The sequence below is a fragment of the Tachypleus tridentatus genome, chromosome 2 (assembly GCF_004210375.1).
Source record: "Tachypleus tridentatus isolate NWPU-2018 chromosome 2, ASM421037v1, whole genome shotgun sequence".
In the NCBI taxonomy this organism is placed as follows: Eukaryota; Metazoa; Arthropoda; class Merostomata; order Xiphosura; family Limulidae; genus Tachypleus; species Tachypleus tridentatus.
In genome coordinates this window covers 31,966,861-31,983,145 of record NC_134826.1, presented here as the reverse complement: position 1 = coordinate 31,983,145, position 16,285 = coordinate 31,966,861, and the positions used below count along the sequence as shown (strand labels likewise).

Sequence of the window (16,285 nt, the reverse complement as noted above, 5' to 3'; positions counted from 1 at the left end):
AAGTAAATAAAGATTTCATCTAAAAACCTTTTAGGCAAACAGGATGTAATATAATTAAATTTAAAAATCTAATCATCAACACTGGTTTTAGAATATCTTGGCAATTCTGTATTTGAATCCAGTTTTAAGACTTCACAAGTAGTTTATCTTTTATAGTTTCTAGATTACCAGTAATAATAAGTTTATGAAATTATCAACAAATATATTATTCTCCTATTCGAATGATAAATTATTTACTTTATTTATATTTAAGTTAGTTAAGTAACTCTTATAAATATAAAATAGTGTTCCAATCGAAATTTCACTTTTACAACTAACAGTAGGTTTCAAATTTTTACAAGGAAAATTGTTATTTTTTTAATATAATGATAAATAATATCATATGTTTTAAAGCTTAATAAATTATAATATTTTAGTCGATATTTCAATACATCTAAAGACAGATGTAGATGATTAGGGTAGTCCAAAAGTATAAAAATGTTAAATTATTTTGCATGATATATGCCTATATTCGACTAACACTAGAAATGTTTGAAATAAAATCTGGATTGATTTATGCATATCTAAATGTGTGGCAACTTAGACACAAAGCTAATATTACACATGACAAAGAAGTATAAACAATATAGATGTCATTATGGTTTTTATTCAGCAACACAAAGAAAGCTGTAAAAAGTACAAGAAAACTGAATGAATATTTGAAAGTATTCTGTATATCTGTATACCATATAACTACAATAATAATACAAGAACTTAACATAGCCCTTATGATATCAAATTTTTCCTGAGGTCAGAAATGTCTTTTGATGTAATTTTACTGTGTAGAGAAAGTATTGCTTTTGATCTTTATCTTAGTGATAGAAGAGTCAAATACTCAAATTAAAGCAATACCTTTTTCTGTGCAGTCGTGCACAAATATCAACCCGTCAACTATCTCCTGCATTCCATGCTATTCTAATATCCTTTTCCAGTCTGCCAGGTCTTTCTCCATGAGGCCTGGCATGTCCAAGCGTGTTCAGGCATGCGACTCGTAATCTGAGGGTCGCGGGTTCGCATCCCAGTCGCGCCAAACATGCTCGCCCTTTCAGTCGTGGGGGCGTTATGTTACGGTCAATCCCACTATTCGTTGGTAAAAGAGTAGCCCAAGAGTTGGCGGTGGGTGGTGATGACTAGCTGCCTTCCCTCTAGCCTTACACTGCTAAATTAGGGACGGCTAGCACAGATAGCCCTCGAGTAGCTTTGTGTGAAATTCAAAAACAAACAAACAAACAAACAAACAAACTTTCTCCATGAAAACCTTTGGTTTATCTTATCTGGTTAATTTAAGATGTTGAATATGTTAAGAGTCTTTTTTTGTCACATAAAATTAATAGCAAAGTTCTTCTCCCTCTAGTTGATGAAGGTTTTCTTTCTTCTCTAAAATGTCGAGATTCTTCACTATTTCACGTTTAGTAAATATCTTAATTCTGCCAACAAACACAGCCAAACCGAAAAATTCTTTTGATAAATAGTGTAAATGCCGTTTAAAGCTTTCCACTGGAGCATCAAAGACTGAATGATCTGTACATGCAGATAGCTTAAATATCACGCTGAGGTCATTGAAAAGTGCAGCTGTCGCTATAGGTAATTCATTCGAGAAGTGACCATAGACGACAGCTGTGTAAAGGCATGTTTGTATTAAGCCCTTGATTTCGTGGTCGATCAGTTTGAACTGTGCTCGAAAAAGAAATATTTTTAAGTGTATATGGCTTCAGAGGGAGTTGGAAACACAATTAAAAACTCCAAGTGTCCTTTTTAATTCTCTTTTGGACATGAGTTTATTTGGAACGTCTTATTTAAGTAAAGCATTACTTCATCCATTTCCTGTTTTATTGTACTGATACAAAGAAGGTGATTATATTTTTGTCATAATTGGCAGCTCTGAACTAAGATTTGTCAAATGACGCCCATTGTGCTTAAAATTTCTTAAACAGACCGAAGGACCAATAATCCTGACAAATACCACTGAAAGCATAATTTCAAATATGTGGTGTCAGTAAACGATCCAAACAAGATTTATTGATCTCAGTGTTTGATGAAGTTGTAGGAAATCAGATTCCATAGGTGACCTCTTGAACCTACTCTTAAAGGAGATGAACAAAAACATATTCTTGTTGCTATAGGTGATTCTCTGGCACTTCCCGAAAACTCTTCGCCAGCTGCAGTGACAACATTAGCAATCCAATCGACTTTCTCTATTCCTTGAATGGTGTCAGTATGTTGCTTTACATCCCAGTGGATACATCCCAAAAGGATGATATAGAGAAATGTTTCCTGCTTTCTTTTGGCAATCTCTTTTTCGAACTGAAGTACAGGGAGAGGATATAAGAAGAAAGTGTCCTGGTTTTTTTTTTGGTTTTTTTGTCAATCTCTTTCCGATTCCTATGGCAATTGCATCTGACAGAAGAGAGTAACAACATTCTTCAAACTGGGTCCTGAAAAGCAGCATCTAGGAAGAATGTGGCCTTTTTGTCTCTCAGATGCATTCAATCTAAGGACGAAAGTACTTCTGGGGACAGAAATGTTTTTCACTCCTTGGTGAGACAAGAACTTTCGGTGTCAGAACTGTCGGGTAGCTTAAATGTTAAGTATTCTTCACCTGTTGTGTCCGAGTATCAAGTATAACAAATTGATTCAATCAAAGTTAGAGATAAAGCATCTTGTTTTGATTGTTTTTCTACCCGTGATGTTTTCTTGCAAGTCCTGTTTCTACTTTCTAGACTCTTTCTGAGTGAGAAGCTTGTTATAAACTTTGAAGCACGAACTACTTGTATCTTCTTTCTACATGACATGGAATTGTTTTTCTTTTTCATATGGCCCGGCATGGCCAAGCGTTAAGGCATGCGACTCGTAATCTGAGGGTCACGGGTTCGCATCCGCGTCGCGCCAAACATGCTCGCCCTCCCAGCCGTGGGGGCGTTATAATGTGACGATCAATCCCACTATTCGTTGGTAAAAAAGTAGCCCAAGAGTTGGCGGTGGTTGGTGATGACTAGCTGCCTTCCCTCTAGCCTTACACTGCTAAATTAGGGACGGCTAGCACAGATAGCCCTCGAGTAGCTTTGTGTGAAATTCAAAAACAAACAAACAAACAAACAAACAAACTTTCTCCATGAAAACCTTTGGTTTATCTTACCTGGTTAATTTAAGATGTTGAATATGTTAAGAGTCTTTTTTTGTCACATAAAATTAATAGCAAAGTTCTTCTCCCTCTAGTCGATGAAGGTTTTCTTTCTTCCCTGAAATGTCGAGATTCTTCACTATTTCACGTTTAGTAAATATCTTAATTCTGCTAACAAACACAGCCAAACCGAAAAATTCTTTTGATAAATACTGTAACTGCTGTTTAAAGCCTTCCACTGGAGCATCAGAGACTGAATGATCTGTACATGCAGATAGCTTAAATATCATGCTGAGGTCATTGAAAAGTGCAGCTGTCGCTATAGGAAATTCATTCGAGAAGTGACCATAGACGACAGCTGTGAAAAGGCATGTTTGTATTAAGCCCTTGATTTCGTGATCGATCAGTTTGAACTGTGCTCAAGAAAGAAATATTTTTAAGTGTATATGGCTTCAGAGGGAGCTGGAAACACAATTAAAAACTCCAAGTGTCCTTTTTAATCCTCTTTTGGACATGAGTTTATTTGGAACGTCTTATTCAAGTAAAGCATTACTTCATCCATTTCCTGTTTTATTGTACTGATACAAAGAAGGTGATTATATTTTTGTCATAATTGGCAGCTCTGAACTAACATTTGTCAAATGACACCCATTGTGCTTAAAATTTCTTAAACAGACCGAAGGACCTATAATCCTGCAAATTATATTGTCACCAAAGACCACTGAAAGCATAATTTCAAATATGTAGTGTCAGTAAGCGATCCAAACAAGATTTATTGATCTCAGTGTTTGATGAAGTTGTAGGAAATCAGATTCCATAGGTGACCTCTTGAACCTATTCTTAAAGGAGATGAACAAAAACATATTCTTGTTGCTATAGGTGATTCTCTGGCACTTCCCTTAAACTCTTCGCCAGCTGCAGTCACAACAGTAGCAATCCAATCGACTTTCTCTATTCCTTGAATGATGTCAGTAAGTAGCTTTACATCCCAAAAGAATGATATAGGGAAATGTTTCCTGCTTTCTTGTGGCAATCTCTTTTTCGAACTGAAGTACAAGGAGAGGATATAAGAAGAAAGTTTCCTGGTGTGTTTTTTTGTCAATCTCTTTCCGATTCCTATGGCAATTGCATCTGACAGAAGAGAGTAACAACATTCTTCAAACTGGGTCCTGAAAAGCAGCATCTAGGAAGAATGTGGCCTTTTTGTCTCTCAGATGCATTCAATCTAAGGACGAAAGTACTTCTGGGGACAGAAATGCTTTTCACTCCTTGGAGAGACAAGAACTTTCGGTGTCAGAACTGTCGGGTAGCTTAAATGTTAAGTATTCTTTACCTGTTGTGTCCGAGTATCAAGTATAACAAATTGATTCAATCAAAGTTAGAGATAAAGCATCTTGTTTTGATTGTTTTTCTACCCGTGATGTTTTCTTGCAAGTCCTGTTTCTACTTTCTAGACTCTTTCTGAGTGAGAAGCTTGTTATAAACTTTGAAGCACGAACTACTTGTATCTTCTTTCTACATGACATGAAATTGTTTTTCTTTTTCATATGGCCCGGCATGGCCAAGCGTTAAGGCATGCGACTCGTAATCTGAGGGTCACGGGTTCGCATCCGCGTCGCGCCAAACATGCTCGCCCTCCCAGCCGTGGGGGCGTTATAATGTGACGATCAATCCCACTATTCGTTGGTAAAAGAGTAGCCAAAGAGTTGGCGGTGGGTGGTGATGACTAGCTGCCTTCCCTCTAGTCTTACACTACTAAATTAGGGACGGCTAGCACAGATAGCCCTTGAGTAGCTTTGTGCGAAATTCCAAAAAACAAACAAATCTTTTTCATACTTCATTTTGAACTCTATCAGTCTGCGAGAAATGTCGAATAATTTATTTTTTCTCTACAAAAGACGTCATACTTCATGTGATACGCTTCTTGTAGCTTCTTTTTTTCAGGGTTTTGTATTATAACATCAAGTTTAATATCATGTAGTCGCGAGTTGTTGTAACTATCCTGGCTTTTTGCCAGTAAAGAAAAGCTACTTCCACACTCATACAACACCTTTCTAGAATAGTCTTCTTTTTCTCTACATAGTGAAACAGAATTTATAAAAGAACTCTCCAGCACATAAAATCAGAAATATGTTCCCCACTAACCAAACATCAGAAACGCTTTTAGTCTTTTTCGTAACAACAAACTAAGAACATAAACAAAGATAGAGCCTCAGAGAGGTATTACTTCTTGTTCTGACTGATACTATAATGGAGTCGTGCTGATTAACTAATGTACCTACCCAGTACTCATGGTAACAGTAAAACCAGAATATTCTTAGAACTAATTATACGGGATTTGCCAAATGTTCATTTAAAAAATAACGACTTTAATTTGATTTTAATATAATTGATTAACAATGTCCAGTCATAGGATTCTAAATGACAGTTACTTGTAATAAGTCTCTTTACTAAAACAGCACACATAGAAAACATAAATGTAATGTATAATTTTCTGAAATTAAAGTAAATAAAGAGAGACTAACTTTTACAAAGCGAAGAATATCTACACATCTCAAATGTTTGGAGAGAAGTGTCATTCAAAGCCTAAAAACGTTACTCCTGAAAACATCTTGTCCCCAAACCACAATCAATCAACAAGTGAAAAACTGTGATGCTGTCTAGCATAATGCTGGATTTCTGCCTCTCAAAGCAAGAAAACGGTCGGAACATAACCTAATTATATTGAATTATAAGATATTGTATATAATAACAACAAACTCAAAGATCATGCAACAGTGTCATTGTTTGCCAAGGGATAAACAAAGGGTATTTAACCTGAGAAGGAAACTTGGGGCAAATTTTTGCAGACATGTGCCATCCTTAAATACTGGTATATTTAGTTCAAAATTTAGTTTGAAGTCTGTCTTCATATAAGAAATGAGAAAATGCAACACGAACTCTAATATCTACCATTTTTAATTTTTATCATTGATGCGTGGAACACGCTTGTTATCATTTGGCGTGCTAGAACAGGAACAGGTTCATGATTTCTGGAATGAACGATTTACCACAATGATATTCACAGATATATCATACATTTCATCCGTCCTAGAGTTTATTCAATGAGAATGCTGTAAAAAGTTGAGAAACGATGAGGAAAATTGAGTAATCAATAATCGGAGGACAGTTTACATTAATGTGAAGAGAAAAGATGAGAAGGGGGATAGAGGTAAGAGAAACACCAGAGAAGCAAACCGTGTAAGATAAGGAAAGGGAGGAAACTGGAACTTATTGGTGATTACTGAAGTACATTTTACCCTCTTTTAAAGTTGGGGTTTTGCTGTCTTCTTTTGTTCATATGTTTCCTCCTGATTGTTAAATATACACGACTGTTTCCATTTAAGAATTATAATTTAGGTAGTTCCACATCACAAGTGTTAAATATAGTTGTTTTGAAAAGTGATAGTTTATTGCAGGTTCGTTTACTTTCCTGTTTACAAATCACATGCTCTGTATTCAATTGTTGTAAGTAGCCGACTGTTCTCCTATTGTGTCATGCTTCTGGAACATTCTAAGTTTTTCGAGTATTGTTGCATCATAATATCGCACATTAAGCTGAACATTTTAGGTCTGTTAGTCTATAAATACGTTCAAAAATGTAGTTCGAGTATGTTTGTGTGAAATACAGTTAGAAAGTTCTAGATTGTATATTGCGATTTTGCCCATAAAAATAATGTATTGCAATCTCTAAGTGAAATATCATTAATTGTATTGCAATAACAGAATAGAAAAAAATCATTTGTCTTGTCAATTTTGTTCTAAAGTAATTTAGACAGTCTGTGTGGACTTTGACAAAAAAGACAATTATTTAAAGCGTTGGATAAAACTACGATAACCATCATAACAACATTTGTGTGTATACATGGCTTGTTTTAACATATATATATCACTTAAAAACAAGTGGATTGTCTGGTGTTTGGTTTTGTAGAAGTTTATTGCTAACAAGTTACAGACACCTATTGTAAAAAATTTAAAACACACAAAAATATACATTGTTAGATTGGTGGTTTTTGACTGCACAGGATTTTCGTCTGTGATGTAGAACGTGATGATTTTAGCATTTCAGGATAAAGGTAAAACCCTTTGTAGGCGATATATTCAAGAGTTTCTTAGGGTTGTAGGATCTCCTAGATGGATACCACTTTGGACTATTTTTATTCCAGCTTTTAAATGTCACTGAATCTATATTGCTATTATAATATTTTCCATATTATGTGGTTTGTTAATTTTAGTTGCTAGTTTTAGCGGCACAGAACATACGGAGACAGAATTTTTTGCCAGTCAGGAGGAGTATTGTTTAGTAGAAGGGTAGGAAGGTTAGTAAGTTTCTATGTTTTGCTTTTTCAAAAATGATTCTTGTTGTGTGAGGAAAAATCTGTTATTACTGTAGAGTAACTTGAATGAGTTATGTATTTAGTGTAGCTTCGTAATTTGTTTATTATTCACATCGCTTTGTTTTATATTATTTGCAGTATAAGACAATTATTATCTGACATATTTAATGTTGTAGGATACCTGTATTCCAGGAGAGAGAATGTTTTGTATATTGTTAAGTTTATGTTGATTTTTGTTCTCTTTAGCGCATTTTTTGTTTGTTTGTTTGTTTGTTTTTGGAATTTCGCACAAAGCTACTCGAGGGCTATCTGTGCTAGCCGTCCCTAATTTAGCAGTGTAAGACTAGAGGGAAGGCAGCTTGTCATCACCACCCACGCCAACTCTTGGGCTACTCTTCTACCAACGAGTAGTGGGATTGACCATAACATCATAACGCCCCCACGGCTGGGAGGGCGAGCATGTTTGGCGCGACGGGGATGCGAACCCGCGACCCTCAGATTACGAGTCGCACGCCTTAACACGCTTGGCCATGCCAGGCCCTTAGTGCATTGAGAATGTTTAATCTTGATATCTTTATTTGATTATTTGTGATGTCATAATTCTAGACTAGTTTGATATTAGATGTAATTCATAGAAGTTTGGCTGAATTTGTGTATTAAATATACTTTGATGTGAGCTATATTTTTTGTTCGGGTTTAGAATTGCTGTCTATTTCAAGTATCATGACTATATAAGGTTAAGTTGTTGCTATACGAGTTTTGTCGTTTCCATGGGGGTTTTGTAGAAAGATCCTATTCTTATGTCATCAGCAAACTGGAAGGCTTTTGTGTGTGTTTCATCTTTATAAGATAAATTGATATTATTTATTACTGAGTCTTGAGATACTCCAGCAGATGGAGATGGACAAGAAGATTCAGATGTGTTGCCTTTTACTTTTATTCTTTTGTAATTAAGAAAAATCAGAGATATATTTTAAATATATCGTTGGCATAGTGGAATTAGCCATTTGTGTCTGATCCCAACGTGTTAGGCTGAAGGAAAGAAGAAAAGTGGCTGTCGTGCAACATTTTATGCCCATGTTCTTGACTACTGTTTCAGTGAATCAAATTAGGTGATCTGTTGTTTGCTGTTTTCCTGAAACTGTTTTGTATTTCTAATGGGTTTGTATTTTCCCAAAAAATGTGATAATCATTTAGCTATGATTCTTTCAAGAAATGTTTCTGTTGTGTTGGTTAGGCTTATAGGTCTGTAATTTTCTGGGTACTATGGTGTTTTGTTAGGCTTAGGTATCATAAGCACAACTACTATCTTCCATCTTACCAGTTGGCCCGGCATGGCCAAGCGTGTTAAGGCGTGCGACTCGTCATCTGAGGGTCGCAGGTTAGCATCCCCGTCGCGCCAAACATGCTCGCCCTTTCAGCCGTGGGGTCGTTATAATGTGACGGTCAATCCCGCTATTCGTTGGTAAAAAAGTAGCCCAAGTGTTGGCGGTGGGTTGTGATGACAAGCTGCCTTCCCTCTAGTCTTACACTGCTAAATTAGAGACAGCTAGCACAGATATCTCTCATACAGCTTTGCACGAAATTCAAACAAACAAACAAAACCATTTTACCAGAATTGAGGTTAAAATATTGGCTTAGCGGTGTGTAATATTTAATTACTTTTTTGAGACATATATTAGAAATGTTATCTTATTACAACTCAGAAGGCTGTCAAATTAAGAATGACTGTTCTAGGAACTATCGTGAAAAAATTAAAATTTATTAAAACAATGACACCATTGAATGCCGAACATATCTTGGAAAAGTTCCAGAGTTTGGATACCAGTATTTAATGAGAATTAGTGAAACCTACAACATTTTTACACATTGAAATTTTATCAAACGATCAGTGTATTATACAATGTTACATACTCTTTTCTCGCTTATTTGTGCAACGACACGTGGTTCATTTAGTGACTAAGTGCTGTTCTTATTGCACGCTAAGCCCCTGTTATTAGGGATCATGTCAGCAGCACCACTAATGACACTATCAACTGTTGCGAGAAACAAAAAGAGAATTGTTTACGGTTTTAAAAAATGCTGTAATAGAAACCTCTTAGAGTGTATTGTATATAGTATACAATAACATTTATGCTTTTACCTGACCTATTAATGACTACAAAAGTCGAGGACTTCTTTCTTCATCCTTGGGAACACGGTTGTGGCTTTACTACTTCTGTCTATTCTTTGTATAACGAGAAAAAAAAGACAGAACTTTAAAATAATTTAAATTTGACACCTTTTGTCACACAGCGCTAAATATAATACAATTTTCTGTGGGTGAAAATACATTAAAATTTGCTTACTTTTATAAAATCAAAAACACTATATTTCAACTTTACTTGTTTTCAAAGGTGTACACAACAACTACTAAAGTTTCTTTCTAAGCTTATTTTGAATTAAAAAGAGTAAAATGATAAATTACTCTCACACCTATTCTTACTCTCTAGGATACGGGTTATTTAATTGACTTGTACCTTTTGATTAATGTGATGCTACGAGTTTTTATTATGCTTAAGTATGCAAGTGTTCATATGCCAGCAACATACAAACTCTAATATTGGTTAGTATGTGATTTAAGTACAGTAGGAAAACAGTTATAGTGGTACACATATTCATCGCCATAATTGAACTACTTTATTATGAGTTGGTATCTTTATACCCTATTAGTCAGTGGCTCCACATTCAAGAATGCCGGAAACCCCGTTCTAATATACTATGGGCCAATTTTCACTTACCTGTGTTGTTAGAACTGACAGAGTTAGGAAAGAAGTCTTGATCAGTAAGTGGTTACTGTATTGCTTCCAAACAATACCATCCAGAAGGATGCCCGCTGGAGTAAAAGAGTTCGTGGACTCCGTAAAGGACCTTCACTGACCAGCTATAGAAAGCAAAGAACAGTTGTAATGTGTATGCATATCATGTCCTCTACCATCTGTAGTGATATTTTTAAACAACTGATTAATTTCGACACTGTCAGGATGGCATCACGTTGTTTAAGGTATCTAATATTATCGTTTTGTAACCCCTTCAGCCCTCTGCTCATTTATTTGATAAATGTTTCCTGCCTGCAATTATATTGCAGTGTATTTTGAGCCTGGGCTAACTGAACCTGGTAGATGAACAACGCTATCGGTGGACAAAGTCACGAAATCATATTGTCTGTTGGGCAAATAAATCAAATTGATATCTGGAATACAGAAATTACTTTTTGAATTCGCTTTCTACCCGTTTTTACAAAAAGAAGATCTTTTGAAGTTCTTTCAGCATTTAGTGTTGAGGTAATCTATCTTTAAAGAAGAAAGTGTTCAAAACAAATAGTCACATACGTTGGAGTGAAAACTGTCTGAAGTCACACATGGATATGTACTGAGTTTTCAGTGTTTTTGTGTTATAGTGATGAAATATTTAAAAATATGTTTAAAAATTCTGAAACGATCAATGTTGTTTAGTGCACAACTAAAATCTTTATTTTAAGTCTAATCAATGGTTTTAAAAGGCATTTTACATGTTTCGATGTCGATTCACGTAATCCTGAGGATGGACATGAGTACATGTTAATCTTAAAGATATTTCATTAGATTAGTTCTTCTTCAATAATGCAACGTTATGTTATGATCCTCTTTACCCTAAAAACGAGGCTGAAAACTTTACCAATTAAAATTCCATTATTCCCATATTTGAGCTCTGAATTTTCTATATTTCCAGCGAATTTACAGTCAGTCAATCTCTCTTTTCTCCATATCAACTAAGTTCCAGATTAGCACCAGTGTTTAGGGAAGCCCCAGAGGATGCCAAGAGTAGATTTTTGCCAGGCCTGACTATTTCACTCATGCTTCACAAATTTGTTGACTAGATTAAGGTGGCGACAAGTAAAATCCTCGTCCAACCCTAAGTAAGTTGTAAATTTTTAACATTAAAGTTTTATGTCCTATTCTCTACACAGGTGAATGTGCGTATAAGAAAAAACTATAAAGTTTTTGTTGTTTTCTAATTTATTGTTGAATTAGATATGTGCGAGCACACTATGTCCTTGAGAAACTACAAGAATCAATCATACTTAAATTTTAAATGATTATATGCAATTTGTTTTATTTCTTCTTAGTTATTGCTTGTTTGTTTTTTGAATTTCGCGCAAAGCTACTCGAGGGCTATCTGCGCTAGCCGTCCCTAATATAGCAGTGTAAGACTGAAGGGAAGGGAATTATCACCACCCACGCCAACTCTTGGGCTACTCTTTTACTAACGAATAGTGGGATTGATCCTCACATTATAACGTTCTCACGGCTAAAAGGGCGAGCATGTTTGGTGTGACGGGAATTCAAACCCGCAACCCTCAGATTACGAGTCGAGTGCCTTAATCATTTTCAGTGTGAATTTTCATAATGTAAGTTACTACAATGCAGTCTCATGTTTCTGCAATCATAAAAAGATGAACGTAAAATCTAGTGAAAGGTTTAAATATGAGCTTGTCTCGTTTCAATATGGTATCCCTTTTCTCTCTCTCATGTACGTGAGCATGCATGGAAGTGGGAGAAGTTCAAATAACTGTAGTGTTTTGATACAGGTACATTTTGCACGTATTTCTTTTTACTACTATTACATTAATTATTTGATACGTATTATGATGTATATTTGTTTATATTATCCTCTGTCATTTACATATATGCATCCCTATTGAAGACACAGACCTTAACAGTTTTATTTTCAAGATTTGGTTAATTTTGTATTTCGCACAAAATTACACAATAGCTACCTGTATTAGACATCCCAAATTTAACAGTGAAATATTAGAGGAAGCCAACTAGTCATCACCACCCACTGCTAACTCTTTAGCTACTCTTTTACAAATGAATAGTGAAGTTGACTACACATAATAACACACCCATGGCTAAAAGAGCGAGCACTTTTAGTGACATGGAGAGTCGAGCCCGCGACCCCCAGATTGCGAGTGGAGGACTCTAATCACCTAACACTGTCAAACCCCCGGTTTTCTGACGAGATATACACATTTCCTCTCTTTTATTTTTTAATTCACTACTTAGTTTGTGAACTACTTGATATTGATTTCTATGTACTAGATTTTAATTAATTTCTGTTATGTTGTTTTCATGTCTTCTTCTTCTCATTGTTGGGATTTTGGTCTTACAGTCAGTGGCGGCGCCAGGATATTTTCGTTGGGGGGGCTGAGGTAAACTGTGGACGGGCTTCCCAAAATACCATCAATATGAAGTATAGACGGTAAATTATAATAATGTAAATACCAAGGTACATTTCAGAAAGGTGTGCTATTTTGAATTGCGTTTTCAATGCAGTTTTCACTAGAAACTCATAATCTGATTAATAATTCATTATTACAAATTATAAATAATTTGTTTATGAAAATATGCGTATATGTAAAAGAGGAAGCTCACCTACATTTCACCCAAGGTAATACATAATAATAAAGAAAATCAAGATCAGCTTAAATTGAGCATTTAATATACCATTAAGAGTAAAGCTACAAATCAAAAGAAATATAACATAAAGACATAGTTTACATAGCAAAAACGAATTATCCCATGTGAAGTTAATACATTCTGAGAAAAAGTAAGGTCACTATTAGGCGAACTATCTTTCATCATGTTGTGTTTATAGTCAATATTACTTCAAAACAATGTGCCTGTTCTGGTGATTGGCAGCAAATTTTGGATGGCTGATACACAATGCAAAATGATCTCACAGAGGACACAACACTGGCTAAATGCTTTATAGTTTTGACTTATACACAATACACTTATACATGCATGCTATGTTTTACTTTTCAATAAAAGATAAATGAAATTAATGGGTAAATACCTGTGAAATCTTTGGTTTATCAAGTAAAATCCCCGATGAGCTGTTGTAACTTGAAATCAACGTGGTTGTCTAATCTTCGTCAAAGCTCAAGATAGAATGGCATTACACAGGGAGCGGCAATACAGCGCATGAGTTTCAGTGCATTCAGTACGTTGCTATGGGACGCATGACACATACTTCCGTCTTAATGAAGACGTTGAGTTCTACAGATCTATGTCTCTTTGATGTTAATTGTTAAGCAACAACGACGATTGTGTTTTCCATATTTTATGAATATATGTAGGTGACAATATTGGGGGGCTGAGGGGGGCTTGGCTCATTTTGAGGGGGGTCAAGCCCCCAAGTCCTTCTTTGGCACCGCCACTACTTATAGTCCAGTGAGGGTAAGGTTCACTTGCATCTCTCCCTCCTGTCCATACTGTTGTTTTGCTTACTGGTAAATGTTCTTGGCGATACTATATGAGGGTTGGAATAAACCGCACTTGCTCCAACCCCTCCAAGGCAAACTTTTATAAAGGTATCGGCATTAACATTCTTGTGTTGCGTATAACGTCTCTAATGTTCGATATTGGAAAGTCTTGCACTTAAACGAATCGTTCAGTATATACAGACAACACTTTTCACTAGTTCTCGAATAACACAAAACATTTTACATATAAAAAAAACTTTTTAAATGTTATCATATTTGTCCGAAATTTGTGTAGGTTTTATTGTCTAGTACCAGGTGGCTTTATTAGATATCTGTTTCTAAAATACATATTAACAGGAGAGACGTACTAAAATCTATTTCATCATATATGTAGTAGCAATCACGTTCATACAGTAGATCGTTTTTTTGCCAATTTTTCTGAAAGTAATTTAGATAATTATGTAGCAATTTATCGACTATGATTTATATAATTGCGTATTTGTGTAAAAATTTTGACAATGTACTCCAAAGTACTTTGTAAACTGCAGTAATTATTACATTTTGTATTGACTGTATTTTATTTATTTGTTTAGATGCTATATTTAACCATATCTATCATTCGGTGATAGATCGTATATATGCATGTAGATTTTTTATTATATTGTCTGGTGAGGTTCTTTGATTTTTGCCCATTAGATGTCTCTACTTCTTGGTTTTGATATTTGAATTTACCAATTTGAAATCGTTTAGTTTTTGTTTCAGGTTTTGTTTTGTTTTTTGTAATGTGTTTTATGTTCATTATTATTTTTTGTTCAAAGTATTTAGTTTTGTTTTCTTTTATTTCTTGCTCTTTCAAATCTCCACTTTCGCATCGGGTTCTGTATAATGTGCACGAGTTAATCGACACATGCATACGTTAAGTATTTGGTCTTTAACTTTGATACAGTATGTGTATCTTCACAAAATTTAGTATGCTTTTAGTGAAGATTACAAGCTTTTACAAGCAAAAAATCATATTTTTAATGAAATATTTTTTACTAAAGGTTTGTTTGTGAAAATAGTCTGTTTCGTTACTAGTATGAGTGTAAAGTGATTTCATGTTATAAATTCAGAAAACTATTATTTGTCCTAAACATTTCAAATATTATTTGCGTAATTCCTAAAACCTCCTAAATACATTTCAAACGTTTGTTATCAGTAATACTTCATGTTTTGTGTTATTTTCCATACTCTAACTATGTAGGAGCTTTCAATCGACCAACCTCGTAACCGTCATAAAAAATTGGGAAATAAGTATAAATTATGCTTTTTTCGTGCTAGAATGACTACACGTTATAAAATGAAAATACGAATGTTTAGTATAAGTGGCTTAAGCCTCATAACAATAGATGTTTATTATTTTTATTATTATTATATTGACCTTTCAGTCATGCCTAGCTAACACAATATAACGCATTTGACGCGGTTCACGTGCTCTCATGTTATGTGTCAAATAATATAAAACTGACCTTTAGTCTTCCCTGTCTCAACTATGTTTTAGTGGACAAGTACTTTGTAACATACAGTCATGTTTCAGTTATGATGCATTATATATGTATATAGATTATTAAACTTATTTTTCTTAAAATATAGAACGATTCATCTGAAAGTAAAGCAAACAATTATATCTTTTCGCTACGATCTTTGAGTTCAGTTGCGGCTGGGCGTAGATTGCTAAGCCTTTTAAAATTTCTCACGTGGAAGATATCAAACGAAATTTATTTTTCGGGTTTTACATATATACAGTTGAATAAGCAAAAGAATCAAAAGCAACTATACTTATACCATAAAATTATACCATAATTTATTGAGCTTAGTAACTAAGATGTATTTATATTTTTAAAAATATGAACCTTCAAGCACACTAAAGACAATTTATCTTCATGAATTCTTGGTTCAAAAGAAAATGGTAGCCTTTTTACAGATTAAAATAGCTAAGGAAACCACAAAGGGGACATTCTAAGCTGTCGATTGGCTATTCACATATCACATATTTTAGTCATAGCATGTAAAAGACAGTTTCCAAAAATGTGTGTGTGTGTTTTCTTATGGCAAAGCCACATGGAGCTACCTGCTGAGCCCACCGAGGGAATCGAACCACTTATTTTAGCGTTGTAAATCCTTAGACATACCGTTGTACTAGCAGGGGGTCCAAAAATGTGAAAGGATTGAACTGGACCACCATGGTTGATTAAGAACATAAGTCATATTTTAGCAAAATAAAAATATACGATTATTCTTATTTTATATTCTAGGTCATCAATATTAGCAATATAAGTTCCTAAATGTATGAAACAATAGACTTAATATTTTGATATCACAAACATCTAATTTTAAACAGTGCTGCATTCAACATACTACGCGACATATTAAAATTTATAGTTAGATGTGTTTTTTAATATTCACTTTTAAATTAAAAAA

General features: G+C 34.6%; 1 long non-coding RNA gene across 1 annotated transcript in view; it reads right to left on the bottom strand.

The window, feature by feature from the left end:
- Positions 1-9,684: 9,684 nt before the first annotated feature.
- Positions 9,685-16,285, bottom strand: part of LOC143240414 (uncharacterized) — a 37,580-nt gene continuing 30,979 nt past the window's right edge. The window contains exons 2-3 of the long non-coding RNA XR_013021754.1: positions 10,317-10,459; positions 9,685-9,763 (exon numbers count right to left, since the gene is read on the bottom strand). This is a non-coding gene — a long non-coding RNA (uncharacterized LOC143240414). The remainder of the gene's footprint in view (positions 9,764-10,316; positions 10,460-16,285) is intronic.